The 23,145-nt window shown below is 44.5% G+C and overlaps 1 protein-coding gene across 1 annotated transcript in view; it reads left to right on the top strand.

The window, feature by feature from the left end:
* GRM4 (glutamate metabotropic receptor 4) overlaps positions 1-23,145 on the top strand; it is a 241,646-nt gene that overhangs the window by 155,638 nt on the left and 62,863 nt on the right. The gene's annotated exons all lie outside the window — the stretch shown is intronic.

Genomic DNA, 23,145 nt, shown 5'->3' with positions numbered 1-23,145 from the left:
GTTGACAAAGGACAGCTGGACATATAAAGGGCCCCATTACCTTCAGTAGCTTAAAGGTAAAGGTAAAGGGACCCCTGACCATTAGCTCCAGTCGTGGACGACTCTGGGGTTGCGGCACTCATCTTGCCGAGGGAGCTGGCGTACAGCTTCCAGGTCATGTGGCCAGCATAACTAAGCTGCTTCTGGCGAAGCAGAGCAGCACATGGAAATGCTGTTTACCTTCCCGCCAGAGTGGTACCTATTTATCTACTTGCACTTTGACGTGCTTTCGAACTGCTAGGTTGGCAGGAGCAGGGACCGAGCAACAGGAGCTCACCCCGTCACGGGGATTTGAACCGCTGACCTTCAGATCGGCAAGCCCTAGCCTCTGTGGTTTAACCCTGTCTGGAGCAAAGTTGACTGGAATGATGGGGCACTGAGATGGGGATCAGGGTGGAAACACTCAGAGCTGGTGTACCATAGTGACTGAGTCATAGTGACTTGCTGCCCTGGGCTCCTTCAGGAGAAAGGGTGGGATATAAACTTGAGAAAATAAATAAATGAGTGAATTATGAATCAGGACACATCTCCCTGCTTTTAATCTCCCTCTACCATGAACTCACCAGGGTATGTGACTTTCTCTCAACCTTAGCCTCCCCCCCCCCCGCCATAGGCAGATAATAGTACTGAACCACTTACAGGTCTGCTATAAAACAAGGGTAGTCATCCTATGGCTCCTAAATGCATGTGAGGATCTTCAACCTAATTTTATGTGGTCCTTGGCCTAATTTCCCAAAGTGTTCCTCAAGCAATCGCTACAGACCTCTGAACTTTCTTTGGACATCAGAAAGCACTATATCATTATTGCTATCCTTTACTGAGATTGTTTTTTCGGCGTCGGGAAAATGGCAGGGTCTGCAGTAGTCAGGGATGTTCTGGTGGAGGAAGAATTGCTGTGCGCCAGCGGGAGAGGAAGGAGGAGAGGAAGAAAAGGATTGTCTCAGGAGAAGATTGAGGTGGCTGTCTGGACAGGGCCAGCTCAAGACATTTTGCTGCCTCAGGCACCCCAGAATTTCACATACAGAACCTGACTGAAGTGGCAGCTGAATCCTCCTTTAAAACTAACAGTCAGGCTGTGCACTGTAAACGCCATGGCTCAACAGCAGAGCATCGGCTTTGCATGCAGAAGGTCTCTGGTTCGATCCCTGACATCTCCAAGTAGGACTGGGAAAGACTTCCTGTTTAAAAAATCCAAGGCAGCTGCTGCCAATCAGTGTAGACAATACTGAGCTAGATAGGGACATAGGAAGCTGCCTTCTACTGACTCTATGTCCTGCACCACACCTGAGAGCCACAGGGAAACTTTGATGGTGCAGTACAGTCTCCATGGCACATAGATCTCTGTGCAGAAGGCTACAGCCAGAAGGTTCAAGGGGAATGGCTGGGGTCTGCCACCCCTGCATCCCAGCACCTGCCGCCTGAAGCAGTCACCTCATTCTGCCTAACAGTAGGCCCGTCCCTGTATGTGGGTCTTGTTTAGCACAAAGGCAGGGCTATAGATCATGTGCATTGGCAGAATTCTTTGACAGTGGAACAGAAGCACGTTTGGGGGGATTACGCCTCTTTGACATATAAGCACAGGAGCCGTGACTCAGGAAACAAAAGTGGGTGCTGAAAGCCCTGAAGGGGTATGACAGAAATGAGCAAACGAGGCAGCTAAATGCCTTGCCGTCTTTGTGATCATTAAATAATGCCAACCCCACATTTATCTCATGACCCACTGGGCACATTCCAAAGCCCCCTTGGGTGCCTCTCTCCTTAGCCCTGCTGTCTCTCCATATGCACCTCCAACCACACATTCATTTCCTGTTGAATTGTTTGCCATCCATCCCTTCTCCACGCCACACTAATTCTTCCCTCGTTTGCTCGTAAATTTCCATTACCTCATCGCGGCATCAGCCGTATCTATCTCAGTAACTCTTCCCTGTGTATTCTCCCCCCCCCCACTCCGCCTCTTTTTCTCCTCCCCTGAGAACACACATTTAAAAATGATTTGTTTGAAAATCCATTTCGGCAGGTTATAAAGCTGTGTGCTGGGTAGGGATCCTGTGCTGTGGCAATGTCTCCCCAGCCCCCATTCACTGATTATATAAAATATTCAAGGCATTTATGTTACTCGGGGCGGCTTTAGAAATCTTTCATTTGGTTTCCTCTTACAGCCTCTCAGATCAGCCCACTTTCTATCCTTATTGCCACGTTGCTGCCTTTGATTCTTCTCTGAAACAGGAACTGACAGTTGGGAAGCTCTCCAGCTCCCTCTGCTCTGTACCAACTCTGTGTTTAGTGCTTTGCCCTCAGCTGGGAATGCTGGCATGTTCATTATGCTGGATCTGCATAAAAGCAACAATAGGAATAGAAGGCATGTAGCTCTCTCTCTCTCTCTCTCTCTCTCTCTCTCTCCCTCTGTGTGTGTGTGTGTTTGAGCACACCAAGAATGGTGTCACAGGTACAACCCTTGAATGGTTGTAGCTCAGTAGTACTGCATCTGCTTAGTAAACAGAAGGTCCCGGGTTGAGACTCTGGCATCTTGAGGTAGGGCTGGGAATGTCCCCTATTCGAAAATAAAGAAAGCTGCTGTCTCTTACTGTGGACAGTACTGTGCTAGATGGACCCAGTGGTCTGGCTTGGTTGGTATATGGCCACTTCCTATGTTCCTGTATTGTCAAGATGCACAATGGAGCATCCATCCATCCATCCATCCATCCATCCATCCATCCATCCATCCATCTATCCATCCACCCACCCATCCATCCATTGTGTTCATATCCCACTTTTTCCTCCAGTGAGCTCAAGGTTGGCATACATGGTTCTCTCCCACAACAACCCTGTGAGGTAAATTAGGCTGAGAGGCAGTGACTGGCCCGAGGTCAAAGAACTGTAGAGTGGGAAGGAACCCTGAGGATCATCTAGTCCAACCCCTGCAATGCAGGAATACACAGCTGTCCCATATGAGAATCGAACCTGTTACCTTGCTCTAACCAACTGAGCAATATGCTCTAACCAACTGAGCTACCCAGGCTATAGTTACATAGTGTGCTGCATGACCAAATGGGGATTTGAACTCTGGACTCCCAGGTCCTAGTTTGACAAACTAACCACCACACTACACTGTCTATGCCCCATCCACTAGAGCTAGACTAAAAGACATGAGAGTCATAGAAGTTGAGCTTTGCTCTATAGTCCATACTTGTTTTCTTTTTTTGGTGCTCATATTAGAGATGTTAGAGAATCCTGTTGGAAATGGGAGCAGAAATTCCTGCAATGTTCATCAGAGGTCATGAACAGAAATCACGCAAGCAAATATAAGCAGTATTTACTATTTAAAAAATTCCCCAGAGCACAGTGGGATAATTACGTTATTTACTGCATTGTCTTTGCTGTTTCCCTTCCACTGAAATGCATTTAAATTAATTACCTACCGGTATTTTTTGGCCACAGAGGATAGTGAGACAAATCATATAGGTTTTAGTGGAAGCTGATCTGAAGTGGAACGGAAACAGCATTGATTGCACTGAACCAAGGGCAGGATGAAAATTGCTGCCAATTAAATAGATAGACAGAGTAAAGGGATTAGTACTAGTTTATTCTGAAGGCATGGATGCATCTTTCGTTGAGTCTACTACCATTTTGAGCCTTCTGTTCACAAGTGCTGAATACAAACATATTCTCTCTGTTATGTACCTGGCTGGCTGCCCTTCCCCTCCGATTGAATCCTTCCATCCCAGCTTCTGTACCAGACTCTCACCACTGCCTTGGTATTCTTTGCTATAAGATCGCTTAAAATTGTGTATGCAAGTTTCTGCTTGTACAACAGAATCCTATCTGCGCGGTGCTGTTGTGCAGACTATTCACCCAGTATCTTCATCGCAAACACAGTCTTTTATGTCATCAAAATGGCCCTATCTACACAGAAGAGCGAGATATCCATAGACTTGGGGGACTACAGAAGCGTCAGCAAACCGCTGAAACAAACTCGGTGTTTTCAAAGCAGCCTAATGAAGACTCAACATGCTCAGTTGCCCCAGCACACTGATTGGGTTTTCCTTTCTTTTTTTTTTTTTTTTTTTGAATGAGGGGGGCATTAGACCGGAAAACAGGCAGCGGGTTGGGGAGTAATGTAATGGAGTATCCTGGGAAAAGGCATGGCTTGGTGGATGGAACCCTGAACAGAAGTCCTCCACACTGCAACAGAGGCATTCCATAGTGCAACATCGTGTTGCAGTACCATTTGCCTAGGGGAAACAGGAACATGGGCATGGAGGACAAAGAAAGAAGTGTTACAAGGCTCATAGCTTCTGTGCCTGAAGTCTTCTTCTCCATGCAGTTAGAAGCAATGCAGGGCAGGCTGCTAAGTAGTGACAGCATCATCTGAACATACCCTGAGCAAGAGAAAAAGAGATGAAGAAGCAGGGGCAACAGTTCTGGGTCTAGGTATGCTGCTCTGTCCCTGTTCTTCTTTTTGAACCCTCCTCTGAGCAACTGTGGCACCCATGAATTCCACAGAGGCACAGTGTCTGGTGAGGAGGGTGAGTGGATGTGACAACGCAGAGATAAAGGAGAGGTCCCAGTCACTTTCTGTACTCCTGGCTTGAAGACTATGTATCATTTACATGGCAGCCAGTTTCTCTGGGGGGTTTTCCATTCTCCCTTTAACAACAATTTTGCACTGTATTGTGCATGAGGCTATATATTTTTATGGAGTGAAATATTTTAATTGGTGCTTCAGGCAAGAGGTGCCCAGCACCAGGGCTTCTGTCATTTCAAATCAGAGGCACAGTTTTATTAAGATCAGAGAGGGTGGGAGTAGAACTGGATCCCTCTCCATTCACCCTGGGTATCCAGTCTTTCCTGCTACGATTCACATTGGTCATGCGCTCAGCAGGACTAGCTTCACCTCTCCAGATAATACTCACAAATCCACTCCCTGCTCATGTAAAATCATTACTTAGGTTTCTGTGCTTTGAGACCCTGCGTTCTTCTAAGTCACAGAATCTACACTTTCATGTCAGCTGGAAATAATGTGTGGAGCTGCGATTGTGGTAGAGGCACCTTGTTCATGAGCAGTGCACTGCAATGGATTTGCTCACTTTTGAGCCCACAGGAGTGCAGAGGTTAAAAGCATCAAGCATATCCTTTGCACTTTCCTCTTTATATGACTCAAAAATTCATTGCAAGGGAGGTATCAGTCCAACTTAGCAATTGACTGCATAGCATTTCCAGTAATTTGCCAAAAGCTCTACATCAGCGTTCTCCAGTTTGGTGTCCAATTTGATGTTTTGGACTACAACTCCCATCAGCCCCAGCCAGCCATGTCATAAATGGCAGGTCACAGCTGCGTGGCCCTGTGTGCATGGCTATCTCTCAATAGTGCTGGATAGCTTTGTCCTGCCATGTCAAACAATGCCCACAAGTATTGTGGCCCTGGGGCATTGTGCAAAATTTAGAAAGGTGGCTCATGCACCCAGCTACCTGACCCAGGAAGCCCAAGGGAGGCATCAACACTAGTGGTCCTTCTGGGTGCAACGGACCCTCTAACTTCTCAAGGGTGATAGTTCTGGCGCTATAGAAGGCAAATCTCCAATAGCTGAGTAAGTATGAGTGCTATGGTCACTGAACTTACACAGGTCGGGACCACTGAGCTTTGTTACAATGCTGCAAAAGTGTTTCCCTTTCGCTGTCCTTTCCTGTCTTGTAATGACTATAAATTACAAGGGTGTGGGGTTGTTTCTGTGTGTGTCAGCCCCGGTCCATTTTTGCTGTCATTATGTGGTCATCTGTATTTTTTTTTTGCTATTTCCAACTAAAACTGACTGGGAGGGATTAGAGCAGTAAACAAGGCACACAGGGAATCTGTCTTCTTGACAGCCATGTGGTTGAGGTGATATGTTTACTGAAAGATGGGAGAGATTTACTGCTTGCCTCCCGCTGGGCAAAGACAGATAAAGGTGTCTGGGCTTTCAGGCAGAGACGTGGTGGGGCTGTAGGTTGCCTGCTGTAAGAATTCCTGCTCCATCATTGGGCTGGTGTGCCACGGAGCCAAACCACCGTTACCTGTTGCAGCATCACCAAGTCATTTTTGACTTCACAATTTATTTGGACATCATTGAGGCATCATTTATTTAGTTAAATAAATAAATTTAGTTAAATAAATTTATAAATAAATTTAGTTAAATAAATTTATAAATAAATTTAGTTAAATAAATAAATTTAGTTAAATAAATAAATAAATTTAGGCATCATTATTTAGTTAAAGCATTTTTATCTTGTTCTTCAACAGAAAGATGTGTGGGGATGGGGGGCTTCCCAGAGGAACTTACAAATATCAGTGATAAAACCATTCCTGCCCTCAGCCTTACAATCTAAAAGGCATGATAGAAAAGGGGGAAAGGGTTTGGGAGGGAGGTAGAAAAAGAAAAGATTTTTTTTTAAAGTCGTATAGTCTTGTAATGACCAGCTGAAATGGAAATATTTCAAGGAGAGGAGGATACAAAAGTTGCTGGTCTTTCAGCAGAGCAGGTGGAGATGCTCCTTAGTGCCTTCCTCTTCCATGATGCCAGAATCTCAGAATGGTTTGCAGGTTCAAGGGTCAGGTGAGATGAGAGAAAGCAAATGCAACAAAGGAAGAAAATATAAGACAGTCTCCAAATATACATGAAAGTCTTTTGAGCAGGGAGCAACAAAGTCCTGTGTTTCATGGATGCAAGTCATGTGCTTCCAAACGGACACCCCTGGACAGGCATTGCTTTCTGTTTATCCTAATTTGATTTCTTAATGCCTCAAAATGGCCCATACAGGAAGGCATCCTTTTAAATTTCCAGGGACTCTGAGAAATTTACAGCGCATCTACAAAAATGATTCTGATTCTGATTCAAATATATAACAATGATCATAGAAATAAAGAGGGTTGGTGCTTTCTGGTGCAGTATAATTTTTGACATGGAATGCAAGTCTAAGGGCTCATCCAGACTTCCTTTAGCATTATGTTTTCCAGGCACAGATTTGTGTTTTCCAAGTCCCGGTCCGAGTAGGGTGTTGTTGTTGTTTTTGTCCCACCACTTTACCCAGGAAAACCTGTCGTTTACCACTGAATCAGAACAAATGGCAATCCCCAGAAAACCAGATTTCTGTTTGTTCTGATTCAGTAGTAAGCAGTGTGTATTGCCTGGATAATATACAACATTCATTCAAGATATGCATGTTTCCCAAGGCCCATTGAGGATTATGCATAATGACCTCACCTTCCACAATTAAGGAAGCTTAAATAATTATGCTTGGAATTTGATCGTGGAAGCTGCTGCCAATTCAGTTACTAGAAACGAAACAACAAAACCTGGAGATTGTCCTTGGAAAAGATACAGATAATACATTCAGTTGCTGCTTTTCCATGTACACGCTCACAAGGCCCCTTTCAAGTTGTCATCTCCTGAGCATTAAACATGACAGAGGAATTGGCTCTATGTGTGATGAACTTCAAGTTAGTTCCAAGTCCATGTCTGATATTTTAAAAAGGCATTGTGGTGCCAACAATTTGAAACAAGCTGCTTTTGAGCACTTGCCTCAAAGGGAAGCCTACTATCATGAGTAGCCATGATAGCCTGTTGTAGCCAAAACAGCGAGGCTGCTGTGCCACCTTAAATTCTCACACATTTATTGTGGCATAAACTCATGTGGACTTGAGCCCACTTTGTCAGAGGCATGAAATTGGCAAGTATAGCTACACATGGATACAAGGAAGTGGGGAAATCTGTAAAGAATAAGGCCAGAAGACCATGAGATTCCTAAAAGGAGAGTGGCTCAAGTCCTGAAGAAGGAGGATTCAGTACACGGCTGCAACTTGATGCAGCTTAGAAGGTTCTGTGTAGCTGAGAAGAGCAATTTGAGTGTTGCTACTCAGATGCTCATGTCTGCCAATAAAATGCTGAAAGTGATGGATATTTATTTCTAGTTCAGCAGAGCTTCTTCCCCATCTCCCCCAAACTTCCAGCAAGATGGCTGCAACTTTCCATGTCCTCATATAACCTGCCTGGTTAGTGACGGCTCATTCCTAGGCTACTGTGAAGGATGTTGTTTTTTCAGGAGTGAAATCAGACGTGGAGCCCAACGTCAAACTCAGGAAAATGGACTATTACTTACAGGCATTGAGAGAGGGAAATTGTGTGCTTCTTATTTCCTTTCAGAGACAGGCAAAAAGAGAAGATGGGGACTCTCTCTCTCTCTGCCTGCCTGCCTGCCTTCTGCTATGCGTCACCACTTGCACATTTGAAAAGACTGCTGAGAGCACATGTCTTCGTAACTGTCAAGACTGCACAGTTAAGGATCAGGGCCTTGCAGATCAGCCATGTAGCTGATGGGTGCATATAGAACATTGAATAAAAGCAGAACCTTATTTAGCTCATATTCCATTTGTCTGTCTGTCTGTCTGGTAATCAACTCACTGTCTTTACTCTGTTTTGCTGTGGATGAAGCTCTAGACCTGTGAGAACTCATGCCTAACTTATGTGCTTTTGTAGTACTGCACCTAAGGACAAAACCTAAGTGCTACTGCTGACTAAGCCGACTTGAGCCTGTCATGGGGGTTGAGAGGAAGCCTTTAAAATAGTTTGACTTACACCAAACATGACTACACTGAATGGAGTTTGGAACAGAAGTACAGTAAGTCTCCCTCTGCTGCTTTGTGGCAATTTTCCTAACATTCTCCACAGAATGCCCCTTTCTCAGGACTTGCCCTGGCCTCAGCCCAGCGAATTGGCTGAGTCCACGCTGAGTCAGAATGGAGGACTTACACTGGCATATCTCCAGCTGAGCCAGAATGAGGGATACCAGCTGGCATAGATTTACCTATTCCAAACTCCTTGTTTGTGTTGAGAGTTGTGCTGAGAGTTGTGAAATAGCACATGCTCAGAGTATTTTCTGCAGTCCATGAGAGTTTATGCAATAATTGGTTAGTTTTTAAGATACCCCAATATGCATTTCATTGGACCTTATTTCCTGCATTCTTTTTTTGGGGGGGAAGCCCCCTTCTCTTCACAAGGGTTGCCCACCCTATTTTGCTACCTGAGGTGCTTATGGCTTCCAGTGAGATCTCATTGGAAACCACCACTGTGCCATCCCAGTAATGAGACTCAGCAGGAGGGCACCCTGTGGGATTATGCCACCTAAGGCTGCTGCTTCAGTTCACCTCATGCGTGGGCCAGCCCTGCCCTTCCCATTTTGGGAACTGCACCAGGGGGTCAAAGCCACCTTAATCTGGCCTTGGTTCTAATCTGTCATTTCCCTGTAGCCCTTGCATATATATCCTTCACCCTCCTTTTTGTTTTGTACCTAAATGCTTCATCTCCAGTTTTAAAGTTGTTCACTACATAGATCTGAAATATAAACCTAGTCTTTCCCACGTCAGATCATCAGTCTCTTTCTGCTTTCCCTCTTTCCTCATAATGATAGCAGCACCAGTTTTTGAGTTATGTGCTTACAGCAATATGTGCATTATGTCTTCATGTACATAAATTGGGAAACTTGTTCATTAAGAAATACATTGGCGTTATCATCTTCGGGAAATCCCTGGTGCTGCAGAGCAACTCACTGGCTCCATTACCAGTTGCTGCAAGCTGCTGATCACTTCATCTTAATGATAACATAGCATTAAGCGAGAATATTTTAAGAACATTCTTTTTGCAGAGGCAGGTGAAATTCAGCAATCCGAGGAGTGTCTGTAAATTATTTGAATTTGTCAGCAAATAAATTATCTCTGCATTTGTCTGAGAAATGTTTGCTTACCAAATAGACGGGGGGGAGCATTTTATTGTGGCACAGATTGAAATAAATAATGCAGCCAGATGGAGCCTGTTGATTTTGCTTCCCAGAGGGTTGTAGAAATACTTCCTCTAGCGTCAATCTGGGGAAGGGCCTGACCTTTGGCGTTTCCCTTTAGCACTTTGAATTCCAAATCTCACAGCAAAGCAGTGTCTGAAGATCGGTTCCAACTTTAGGGTTGGTTTAAAAAACACAACAAAAACAAAACTCCTGCGGAAAGTGATAATATGAACAGGCCGTGATGTCCCCATTTCCTTCATGTACATATATTGTTTTTAGTGCAGGTGATCAACAACCTGATATTTCAGGCACCCTCCTGTTTTAGTTTACAAAGTTCTTCGTGGGAACTTTGCATAAGGGAGAGGTGGACTTACTGCCTTCAGGTCCAATCATAGCTACATCCAGATTGGTAAGCCAATGGCTGCCTTCTCTTCCAGCCCTTGGAGTAATGGATTATGCCAGGGTGGGGACCATTCCTGGTAACTGAGCATTCAAAAGGGCTTGCATTGTGCCTTTGCACCTATGTGGTTGCCTCCACGTAACAGTGCAAGACCATATGATTGGTTTGGCTGATGCATCCACACTTTGCTCAGCTCTCCACTGCATCAGCCCCTGCTCTTGGCAACTAGCAGCAATGTATGGCATTGAAAAGCCAGGTAAGCAACACTGCCCTGCACACACTGGTTTGCTGATTGCTCCTGATTTAATTCTCGGAAAATATGGCAACAGAAGGAAAGAAGGGGAAGGGACTTCCAGGACAATTGCTTGAGTATTGCATTTCATCTCCATGGCTGCAGCTCAATGGAAATTAGACATTATGTGTGCTTGTCTGCCATTACAACTTTTTTCATTGTGGAACCACTTGGACTACTTTGTGGAGCCCCAGGGTTCCATAGAACACAGTTTGAGAGATGCTGGATTAACAGGAAGATACATAAACATCATGAAAGCAAATCAGCATGAATTCTTATTGCTTCTCTGCAAACAAATAAGAATGAATGCTCAAGAAAGACAGTGTTTAACCTCCACATAAGCTTTGTGCAAGCAAATGAGCCTGGAGGCTCAATAAACAGGTCATCTGGAGGATCCCTTCGTCTTTCTTCCTCAGTAATGGTAATGAAGAAAAAATTGTCCTCTATTCCACCTGTCTGATATTGTAATAGGATGTCTCGTCATTGCCATCTCAAACTCAATGTATATATGATGGAGCTGCTTATCTTCCCTTCCAAGCCGTCCTCTCTTTGATTCCTCTCTACTTCATTGACAGCATCACCATCCAGCCTGTCAAAACAGGCATGAAGTCAATTTGATTTCCCCATTGGTGAGATTTCCACCTGCCTGAACATTTGGTGAGGGGAAGAGGGAGCTCTGCAATGGTGGAAGGCTAGCTGAGCCTGCAAAGGTGAACATAAGATGGGGTAGTTGTATTGCAGCCTAGAGGTAGAAACCAACATTACTTTTATTTACTTGGAGTAGACCCATTGAAATTGATGGGCACATTACTTTAGCTACAGTAATTTCAGTATATCTACTCTGAGTAGAACTTGGTTAGATACAACCCACAACTATTTCCGGACCAATGAGATGAATGCTGAATGGTGGTGAACTTCTTCAAACTCTGTTGTTTCAAGCATTTTTGACAGGCAACATAATATGGTATGGGCTTTGTGAAATAGGAGGTGAAAAATTGGATTTCTTTCTAACATGGGAAGACCCCATGGGAATGCTGACTGGTTGAATTACAGACATATGATCAATATTGAGCTGCCTTCTAGTAAATCCGGCCATTGATATCTCTCGTCAGTATAGTCAGCTCAAATTGGCAGTAGCTCTTTGAGGACCACTGCCTGAAATCCTTTGAGCTGGACATGCCATAGAGGCAGAATCTGGAACTGCATGTAAAAGGGCATGTTCTGCTTCTGAGCTGTGGCCTCCCCTGCCATAATCTATTACTACCTTCTCTGGCCTGATGCCTCCAGATGTTTGGGACTACAGCTCCCACCATCTCAGGTCATTAGTCATTCCGGCTGGGGCTGATGGGAGTTGGAGTCCTCCAATGTCTGGAAAGCACCAGGTTGTGGAAGGCTTGATCTAATGGATTCAGTGATGCAAGCTAAATGAATGAGTGAAAGCAAAGGGGAGACAGAGTGAGTGGGGAAGAAGGAGCTGGGGAAATTTTTCCTGATTTCCTGAATCAGTAAGCAGATAATATTTCTGTAAACTAACTGACAACACCAGCCCCCCAAACAGTCTGCTGCAAAGGGCTGCATCCAAACATGTGAATACTATGTCTGTATTCCTTTCTTTCTGGAGGGGAGCAGGAGGAAGGGGGCTACATCACCAGATTATTTCAACCTTGAGAATTCATTTCAATTACAGTTTACAACCTGCAAACAAAAAGAGTGTGCGTCTCCGTAGTAACGGGTGACTGCTGTGCTTTGAGGAGCTCTGTGTCGGTTCCCCAATTGTCACTCCTCTCTGTTGTCTGGCTCATTGTGCCCCGGGACACAATTAGGACATCTTCAAACTGTTATGCCCTCATCAGTGCCGTGTGCTGGTGAATTTATCTCCTCTCCTAGCTACAGGAGATGAGTGTCCCCCATTGTCTCATGTGCCCGTACATTTCTCTTCTGCCTCTCCCCCTCCTTCTATACCTTTTCCTTCCAGCACTACTAACATCATTCTTTCCCAAGCAACCAAGAGAAAAGTTGTTTCAATCTTACCAATCTCTCTGATCTGTCCCCTTGCAAGCCCTCACCTGGAACACTTCTTCCAACCCATTTAGCCTATTTTTAATATATGTGTCTCTCACTGTGCAAAACCATTCCTGCCATCTAGCTAATGCTCTCATTTGCTGTTTGTGTGTGCACATACAAAACCTAAGGACGAGGGAGAAATTTGGTTCAGTTTGCATTTCAAGGCAAACCTAGCAAATCTGCACTTGTCTGAATTTTGCAATGCAGCTCTCCAGCCAAAAATGCATATGTTAGGGCAAAGTGTGCATAAAATACATATATTAATTAACCTACACAAGTGCATTATGTTAGGGAAAATTGCTTTCAGAAATAGGTATTTGGGACAAAATTGCATAGAAATATGTGCATATTAGGGGAAATTTGAAACATAAATACTGTCAAGTTTTCATGAGACTTAAAAAGAAAGGATTAGAAACTGATGTGGAGATGTCCCCGATAAACCCTCCCCCCACATACACATATATATCTGTCATCCAGGTGGTGCCACAAAGGAGACCAACACAACCAATATTATCTTAATTTTTGTAATTTATTTTACCTCCAGGTTTTTGTTTCAGGTGCTCATGAGTGATTTTGGGTGGGTGTGCCAGTTCAGGATAAGGCAGCACCTGACTGCAGGCTCACAATCTTTTAAGGTGCTGGAGGAGACTCTTGAGAGTCCCATGGACTGCAAGAAGATCAAACCTATCCATTCTCAAAGAAATCAGCCCTGAGTGCTCACTAGAAGGACAGATCCTGAAGTTGAGGCTCCAGTACTTTGGCCACCTCATGAGAAGAGAAGACTCCCTAGAAAAGACCCTGATGTTAGGAAAGATGGAGGGCACAAGGAGAAGGGGATGACAGAGGATGAGATGGTTGGACAGTGTTCTTGAAGCTACTAACATGAGTTTGGCCAAACTGCGAGAGGTAGTGAAGGATAGGCATGCCTGGCGTGCTCTGGTCCATGGGGTCACGAAGAGTCGGACACGACTGCATGACTGAACAACAACATAAAAGGGGGATGGGAGGAATGAGGGGGAAGAGAACACAAAATATTGGAGCAGATGCTCCTTCACTGGCTGATCCACTTTCCATTGCTTTGTCCAAGGCAGCTTACTCATGAAGCTAAAACAAATACAAGGATATATCCAAACACATGCAAGTCAGAGGAACAAGCAGCGTTACAATAAACAAAATCCAAGACAGCAGCCAAAACCCACAAAAAACCTTAGTAAACAGGATTATTTTGCTTGGCATCTCAAGGCCATCAAAGTGCTAGGCAAATACATTTAAGGAGGCCTCCAACAATCAGCAAATGGTTCTATCCCTGGTAGAAAATGCAAGTGGAATCTAGCACAGGGTTGCAGTGCACCTGCTTGGACTTCTAGCCAGCCATCGCCCCCATTTAATTCCTCCTTCCACTGCCACACAGGTACTCTGGGGGCATGCACAGTCCTCACTGGGCTATTTCTCTTCTTCAGTGTTTCCCTCCCAAAAAGAATACTTCTGCAAACCTTAGGGCACTAAGCCTGCATATACCATTCTCATGTGTGTGGATGGCGCCATTTTAGATTACACACTGTTGCACACCACCCCCAATCTCAGAGGTTCCAGGGGTTCCAGGCACTCTTACCCAGAGTTTGTGTTTCCATTTGGATATGAGACACAACATAGATTGTGGTGTCTTTATGATATATGGTTTACCTATACATATATACAACCTGAGCCTACAATGGAGGGGTTCACATCACTGACACCCCAATAGGGTTTTGCTTCTCCCATAGCTGCAGCCCTATATTCAAACAGACATTAACTATCGTGCTCTGACCTTCTCTCCAGTTTGTTGCCTTTACCAGACTGCAATATTTTCCCTCCGAGGTCACATCCAGCCAAGACTCTACTTTAAACTCTCCTTTTATCTTCTAACTCTGCACAGAGGGAGCCCCCCTCTCTTTGGCTTCTCTAATGGCTCACCACCTTCCCTTTGTCCTCCTGATGGCTCACTGCTCCAAGCGATTTCCTAGTCAGGAAACTGGCTTGGCTTATATTTTGACATTTACTGGACCCAGGAATTTGGAGAGTCTGCTACCCATAACCTCATACAGCAGCCTTCCCCAACCTGGTGTCCTCTGTATGTTTTGGACTATGACTCTGGACCTTATTGACCATTGGCCATGCAGGCTGGGGATGATGGGAAGCATAGTAAATAGAAAGTTTTGTTGGCTGTGAGAGGAGTGCAGGACTTCCCCCAGCATTTCACCAGTCACGCACATAACATTGGATTGATACTCTCCTGCATAGTATTCAGAGATGATAATATGGGGATCAGTGGAGGGCTCATTGACCCAAATGGCTGTGTGATGCTTTGGGATCTTGTGCTATAACATTCTGCATCCACTGGATGATTTTTGAAATGAGTCCCATAAATTCCTATGTGCAAAAAATATTTAATCAAAATGTGTTCTTGTAGAAGCATGGGAAGTTGCCTTACCACGAGTCAGACTCACTGGCCCATCTAGCCCTGTATTGTCTACATTGATTGGCAGCAGCTCTCCAGGGTATCCCACAGGGGTCTCTCCCAGTGCTACCTAGAGATGCCAAGGAATAAAAAATCTGGTGCCTTCTGCATGCAAGGCAGATGCCCTACCACCGAGCTACAACCCTTCTTCCAAGGCCATTCAGCTCATTCCAGGGTATTCCTTTGAAGTGCTTGAAACAGTTTGTGCAATCATACTTTAACAAGCCACAGGGGTGGGAGATTCCGAACTAAAGTGCGTCCACAGGAAGACATTGAGTGGATGCAAGATATTTTGTTGGACCTGGCCCTGAGACATTTCTCGTTTGCTGTCTGCAGCCATTTATTACTCCCTGAAGTGACTCACGGCAGGGAAGGTTATGGTTCAGAAGTCCCTTGGTGGTCCGGGGGGCCATCAATTGAGCTCTCCAGAGAGCGGTATAGCGAGTGAGTTTGATTAACTCCTGCTGAAAGCCGCAGCCAGAGCTGGGATGTGATCGGAATTGATGCTAATCCTTTCTCATCCGGCGCTTGAAAAGATAGCTGCATTCATTCTCAGAGGGGTGCCCGGCAAGACTCGTTGCATACTTGAAAATTAATTATCAGATGGGTAGAACGATGCACGACCCTGCTATTATAATCAGCAGGGTCACATTCCCTCTGCTGTCCTAATCTACTGTGAGTTTCAAAGAGATTCATTGTGTTCCTGTCTGGAACATGCCACTGCACGACTGTTTTCTGATCTGTGGTTTGCTGGTTCCAACCTAATCTTGTCCTTTAAAAGATTTTTAAAGTAGGTATGGGCATCTTGCGAAAAGGTGTTGGGGCTGATGGCTTCAGCGCATCAGAGGACAGGTGCTTTATGTGTAAATGCACCAAAAGCTTTTCTTATAGGCTCTTCAAAGGAGAGGACCCACTGCTCGGCATCAGGCATGTAGTAAGGTAGATCAGTCTTCCTGGGCAAATTCTGAGCTTGGGTGTTGTGTCCAGACTACAAAAACAGCAGCAGAGGGGGTCAGGCTCATACAATCGACCTTATTTTCTGGGAGGAGGGATTTTGGAGGGAATGCAGCATGGAAAGGACCACAGTTAAAAAAATATTTATATTTTCCCCTGGAGGCTTCAAAAAAGATCAGGGTCTTCTTAAGATGAATGTCCAACACTTTCTTTACTGGAGGGTTTTCAGTATTATTAGAATTGTTATGCCCTATATTGGATCTCTGTCCAGCTCAGAGGAGAATGTCCACAGAACACAAGTCAGAATATTAAAGTTGGCATCTTAATAGAAAGCTAGCCGTGTGAGGTGCTAGCAGTGGTGCAAGAAATCTAAGACGCAAGAAATGCAGTTAAGTCTCCTGCAGCACCATTTAGGTTGCAGGAGTGACTGCTCTGCTAGTTCATTGATCGTGTTAGATTTTAAAATGAGGTGGAAAGCTGGCTGTCTCCGAGGCAGCCTTCACTAACCTGGGACTGATGGGAATTGTAGTCCAAAACATCTGGAGAGCTACAGGTTAGGGAAGGCTGCTTGGAAGTATGTAGAGCAGTGGCATAGCATACGGGCCCGGGGGGGGGGGCATGGCCCCAGAAGCAAAATTATGAGGGGGTGCAACCAGGTACCCCCACACCTGTCAGCTACCATGGGGATCCCTACCCCCACGCTGGCAAAGGTGGCGAAGCAGTTTCAGGCCCACAGTGAGCAGGCACAGAGAGAGGGAGGCCTGCTACACGCTCTTCTCCATGGGTGTTGGGAGGATTCACCCACCGAGGGCTGCATTGGCCATCTGGACTCCCCCCTGTGTTGGCAGGTGGCACAGTGCAGCCTGGTGGCTCTGATGGGGGTCACTCCGGCAGCTTCAGTGGCTTGCCCACCCCAGGCACCAGCAACCCATGCTATGCCACTGCTACAGAGCTCAGGTAGTTTTGGGCTTCACAGGGCAACACATGCACTTTACATTGGGCCTGGAAGCCAATAGGCAATTGACACAGAAGAGGTGTAACATAGTCCATAAAATGCCAGCTGACACATCCTGCCCCAGTTGCTAAATTACGCATTTTCCTAGCAACATGATGAGGAGAGGATGAAAAGTAATGAGCATCTACAAAATCTGATATTGGGGCTGCCTTTCAGGAACTAGGTTCCAAACTGTGTCATATATTTGATGTTGTTGGCCTACTTTCAATAAACTTGCTTGCTAGGAGCCCAGCTGCCAAGCGCTCATCCACTGGAATAATTACACCTTCACCTTTTCTCGATTATCGTAGAATCAGCTCCGATTCAACACTTTCAAGCATTAAAAAGTGAGCTGAGAAACTTGATCCTTCTGTCCCTTTCCTGAAATCTAGTTCCATCCCTGCCTTGATGCTTAGCTATGGTCTTGATCTTATTGTGAGTGTGAGACTTCAGCTTTTAATTCTGAAAGAATTTCTTAATGGAAGTGTATAAACTTGGATGAGTACTAGTAGCTATGTTTTCAGTCATAGTAGCTTCTACTAGAAATGGACCTTTCCTGATTGTGCCCGAAACTTTCAGGATAATGCTCATAGTTAATCCAAGCAGTATTTATTGTGCTGTGAAGGATGTTCAATGTATTTTGACCCCACATGAGAGTTTGAGAAAGATAGAATTGTTGAGGCTTTTGCTTTCCTAACTTTCTCAGTCTTTATGTTGGTCTCACTTCTAGTGAGATCTAAGTAGAGACTCTGAGAAAAAGAATGTGCCCTTTTCTTTTCCTGTAATGAATACAGAACTGTTTTTGGAAGTGGGAAATAAAGGAATCAAATCAATAATTTTATCTAACTTTATGGGCTTGGTGTGCTTTGTGCTGTCATGCACAGCTTCATTGAACATATTTAAGATGGTGCCTATGGCCCATTTTGAAGGTCACATGAAGTTCATGGATAGGGTACAACTCCCGTTGCTTAGAGTCCCAAGAGCACATTGCACCATTGTTTGAAATGGCAACATGCACATTTTGGGTGCTATTGAATAATAGCCACTTTTATGGAAGATCAGATAGGACCCACATAGCAAAATGCTAGGAGGAAACTCCCAGAGGTTTTTAGCTCAAGACTAAAGTCTATTACAACCTTCTTTTAAAAATATGTAATTATCTTGACAAGACAGAGTGGCTTGTCTGTTCATTGAGAGACAAATGCGGGAAGGGCTCTGAGCTACGGGAGAAGATTAATAGTCCTTGTCAATAATGGGAAAGAAAGGATAACTTGACGGGTTTCACATGAGTAATCTCAGTGTAGTCCAAGAACATTTTTATAACTTTGAAGGATGGGCTGTAAATTTACCTCCTTGATATAATCTTTTTTTGCTGGTCAGTTCTCTATCAATTTGTTGTAGCGTCTCTTCCGCCTGATACATCAGCTGCTGAGCATGGTGCTCCCATCCTGAAGTGAAGGTTACAATGATGGAGAATGGGAATGCTGCTGGGTATCATTCCTGTATCTCTGTGTTTCTTCCTCTTCTCTCACTGTGCACAGAAGAGGGATAAGGGAGAGGGAGATGCATGCACAGTGTCATGCAGCATCCTTCTGGATATCACCATCATCATTGTGGTTGAAATTTATTACCTGCCCTTCACCATCAGGTTAAATTCAATATGAAAAAGAATTAAAACAACAACTTTGGGGTGTCCTGGCTTTTACTTTTTTGAAATATGCCAACCCTACCAGAACCAAGAGCTACATCTTCAGCATTCTCTGAAAACCATATAGTGCAGATGCCAGACAAACCTCTGTGGGTTGGGAATTCCATGACTATGGGGCTGCCATGGAGCCACCCCTGTGCCACACACCCCAACTTCTAACACCAGAGAGAATCTGTAGGGAGGGAGCTGGATCTTTCAGATATTTGAGGCCTAATTCACGTAGGCCTTTAAACATTAATATGAGCACATTGAACTTGGTCCAGAAACAAACTGGTTTGAGAACACAGGCTACATGAGTTCTAATGGGAACCGATAAACTGGCTGCTGCATTTTAAGTTTCTGAGAGATATTCTGTCTTCAAAGTTACATTGCAGTAGACCACATTAGGTGTCCTCCAATGTTAACATTTGGTTGACTTATTCCCTGTTGTAGAAAATATTTCCCCCTCCTTAGAGGGGTGTCCAGATATTTTTTTAGTGGTTCATGTGGAAAAGAGTGTGCAGTCAACATGCTTTCTTTGCTGAAATGGAAAAAGAAGGTATATCCCTCACACACTGGGAAATAAATTGCTACATTTCTAGGAGCTATCTTTCAAATTAAAAACGGCAACTTCTCATATTACATGCCACAGTCAACATAGTCACAAGGTTTTAAAAGCTGACAAAATTATATTCTCAGGGCACAATCAAAGCTCCCCCTCCCTCCTTGCATCAGCCCTGTCAGTCACAGCGACCATGGCTAAAGGCTGAGGGCCAGGATGATCAGGGCTGATATTATCACACAATGGTAGTGAGACTGGTTTGATTTCCAGCAGATCTTGGGCCAGCTCAGCCTCTCCCCTTGGGGCTTCCTGCTGCTACCCACCAGTTGTGAACCTTGTGGACCACCTTGGAGGGTGTGTGGGGATCCCAAAGAAGTGGAAGGGGGCAGAAGTAAGGGAGTTGGAGCTAGACAACCCAAAGGAGGGCCTTAGTGCCTCAAGAATTATTGGAGCTGGCAGAGGGGACCAGTGTTCAGAAAGGTCAGGGCTTTATCCGGAGGAAGGCTCGTGGGTTGACAGAGGGGTGTTCACCCTTAAGATACCAGACAATTCCAAAAGGACTGTTGCCACAGCTGCTAGTCCCTCCTGTCATTCCTGCCAGTATAGAACTTCATCTTGGGGAGGCATATGAGAGTTAGCCAGATGCTGAAGAAGGTAGCTCCGTCACCCAGGACACAAAGACACAAGCACTGGCACAAATAAACCTCACAGGTCATGCATGCTCACTGAAGTGCCTGTTTGTTTGCTCACAGCAGAAACACCACCCAGGCCTCTCTTCAAAAGGAAGAGGCAGGAGGCATGTCACTTGCTGGGTCAATGCCTCAGCTCACTCGTAGCCATGCAGTTTATCTGCTGTGCCTTTGGCCCTTGTTTAGCCTATCTATCATAACCAGATCTATGCATTAAAGATTTGGGCAGAAACGGAAAGTTGAGTTTGATTGAGGGCCAGGACACCACCAGTGAGCTTCCCACTTGCTCACCCCTTCAGCAACTGGTTACATACAAGGTTGTTGTATCAGAACCTTTTCAGAAGCTGGCATCTCTTGAAAGAATGGGTGAATCAGGGACCCACTTATCCTTCCTCATTCCTTCAAGAAGCTTCTGAAAACAGATATGGTCCACCAGAATAGAGAGTCTTTAATTTTGCAGATTTAATGCGAACATAAATTGATTTTCCATATCCATGGGGAAAAGTCAAGAGTCCCATGCTGTGAATTTGATTTATGTTTCAATGAATGTTAAAATTCAGAATCAACGCATTGAATCGTGGATGCAAGGAAGTATCTCATTTTTTTGTGGGGTGTGTGTAATAATCATCTATCATTGCTTCTACAGCTAAAGAGAAGGGGTTATCTTAGGTCTGCCCTTCCCCAGACTAGGTAGTTTCTAGGAAAGATCAAACCTGTTTCTGTGATGATGTTGGTAGGAAGAACTGATGAAAAACCATGTCATCCTCTTCCCATTAAGCCTTGGTTTCTAAAATATGATTATTCTATTTCTTCCAGTTGGGAACTTGTAGAATTGGAGGCTAACTGTGTTTACTTCCACTGGTTCAATAATTAAGCCAGCTCTTCTTTCAATAGTTGTCACTTGGGAGTCAGTGAAGATCACCTTTTTTGGCTGGCAATGTTGGCTGTGGGCAGTTTGAATGCTTGGTATTGAATATTTGTCTCCATTAAGTCATAATAATAGTATTTATGGCAGTTCTTCAAGAGGTTGGTGTATGCACTGTTAGCAACTTTCAGCACTACCAAAACTAAAAGTGGAACACATAACTTACTTAAAACATGGAATCACAAGTATAGGGCAAAATTATCTGGAATGAATTATAACATGAGCACTTTCTCCTGTTAATGCCCAGCACACTGCAAAGAAGCCAGTGGTACTTAACTGAGTCTATGAACTTAATGATAGTTGTGTGTGGAATTTCCACTATCAGTTATACATAATGTGAGGAAATGTTAAGTAGCTAAGTATATAGCAGGGATCTGTTATAGTTACATGGTCATGAATGAAGTGGAAGAGCAGGCTGGCCTTCCATCAAGTGTGTGGCTCACATAGATGTTGTTGTTTAGTCGTTTGGTCGTGTCCGACTCTTCGTGACCCCATGGACCAGAGCACGCCAGGCACTCCTGTCTTCCACTGCCTCCCGCAGTTTGGTCAGACTCATGTTGGTAGCTTCGAGAACACTGTCCAACCACCTCGTCCTCACATAGATAGGTTTTTTTTTTAATTATTTGTTAGGAAAATGAACGGGGGGATGGGACAGGCCATCCCCAACAATCTAACTCCATCATGTGTTTACTTCAGCATTCCTTCCTCAGCTCACTGTGATTGGAATAGACTGGGGAAATAATTCACTGTGTTTAAAAGCTAGGCCTGCCAATCAAAAGAAGAAGAAAAAAACCCATCTCTTGCATTCAAGTTGATTTCATGGAAAAGAAAGTAGAGATGGCCATGTTTAACTTTTTGAAGAAAAAACAAACAAACCCAGAGGCAAAGAGCTACTCAGATGGTTGGACACTTCCTGATCCACCTTGGGCACATATGGGTAATGGTGTGGTCCAACTCTGTAAATGAAAAGCTACTTAGAATCACCTCAATTTGCCTTCTTAGACTTGGAACAGGCCCATCCCTACAAAAAGCAACAGCCTACCCTTGCAACTCCCCATGACCGTTTCTTGCCACCAATCCACAAAAGCCCAAGGTTCTTTCCCTAACCAGGATCAAACAGCAAAACAGCTTTTCCCCTCCAGGCAATTCCAGTGGCTTACAGCAGCCACCAGCCATGAAAGGCCATTAAGTGAGCTATAGAAAAGCTTAAGGGGTTAGGTCATCTCTTTGCTTTGCACAATTGAATAGTATGATTCAGAACAATGCCAAACCTTGCACTTTGAATTGTGCTTAGGATCCTTTATGTTCCAGCAGTTGTGCTAGTTTGATCTTGCAAAACGCCTAAGATTCCTAATAGGTTGCACAATCTGAGGTTCTGCTGAACTCTAAGCTATCCAGTGACCCCTGAAATGCAATCCTAAAGCTAAATTGCAAAATCAATGGGACATACTTCTATGTAAACATGGTTTAGGTTCGGTCTACCCTACAAGACGAACTGCAGACACAAGAAGCAATATCTGGAGTAGAATCTCTGGAAGGCCTACATAAATTCCTGCAGGTTCTATACCTTGTAGCCAGTGTGAACCGGGTTCGCGTCTCCGCTCCTCCACATGCAGCTGCTGGGTGACCTTGGGCTAGTCACACTTCTTTGAAGTCTCTCAGCCTCACTCACCTCACAGAGTGTTTGTTGTGGGGGAGGAAGGGAAAGGAGAATGTTAGTCGCTTTGAGACTCCTTCGGGTAGTGATAAAGTGGGATATCAAATTCAAACTCTTTTTCTTCTAGAAACTTTTCACTTCCCTACATCCCATTTCCATCTTATTGACCAACCAGGTGTCACTTCAGTGTGGCCAAAACAAATAATTGAATTCGTACATTGCAAAAATGATGTGGAGCTTTCATTTTTTTAAATAAAAAGGGATATATATTTAAACTCAGATTGTTGACAGTTGAACATTTTAAAATAAATTCTTCAAAAAGTGCTAAAGGATGGAGTGTCATTGTCCTTGACCCCTTTGAGCTTAGGATAGCTTGCTTGCCTGCCTCTGCCTCTGCCTCTGCTTCTGCCTCTGCCCCCCTTCTCTCTCTGTGTGTATGTGTGTGAGGCTTTTACACTATCAGGAGAAATCTGGAGACTTGTAGCTGCTCATCAGCCCCGCCCTTACCCATCTGCAGCCCATCCTGACTGATTATTGGTTGGGTGATTCTCCTGAGCAAGCAGTAAGTGTAGCAT

This window comes from Lacerta agilis, chromosome 6, assembly GCF_009819535.1.
Source record: "Lacerta agilis isolate rLacAgi1 chromosome 6, rLacAgi1.pri, whole genome shotgun sequence".
Classification (NCBI taxonomy): Eukaryota; Metazoa; Chordata; class Lepidosauria; order Squamata; family Lacertidae; genus Lacerta; species Lacerta agilis.
The sequence above is the reverse complement of the archived record's forward strand: the minus strand, read 5'-3'. Positions and strand labels throughout refer to the sequence as shown.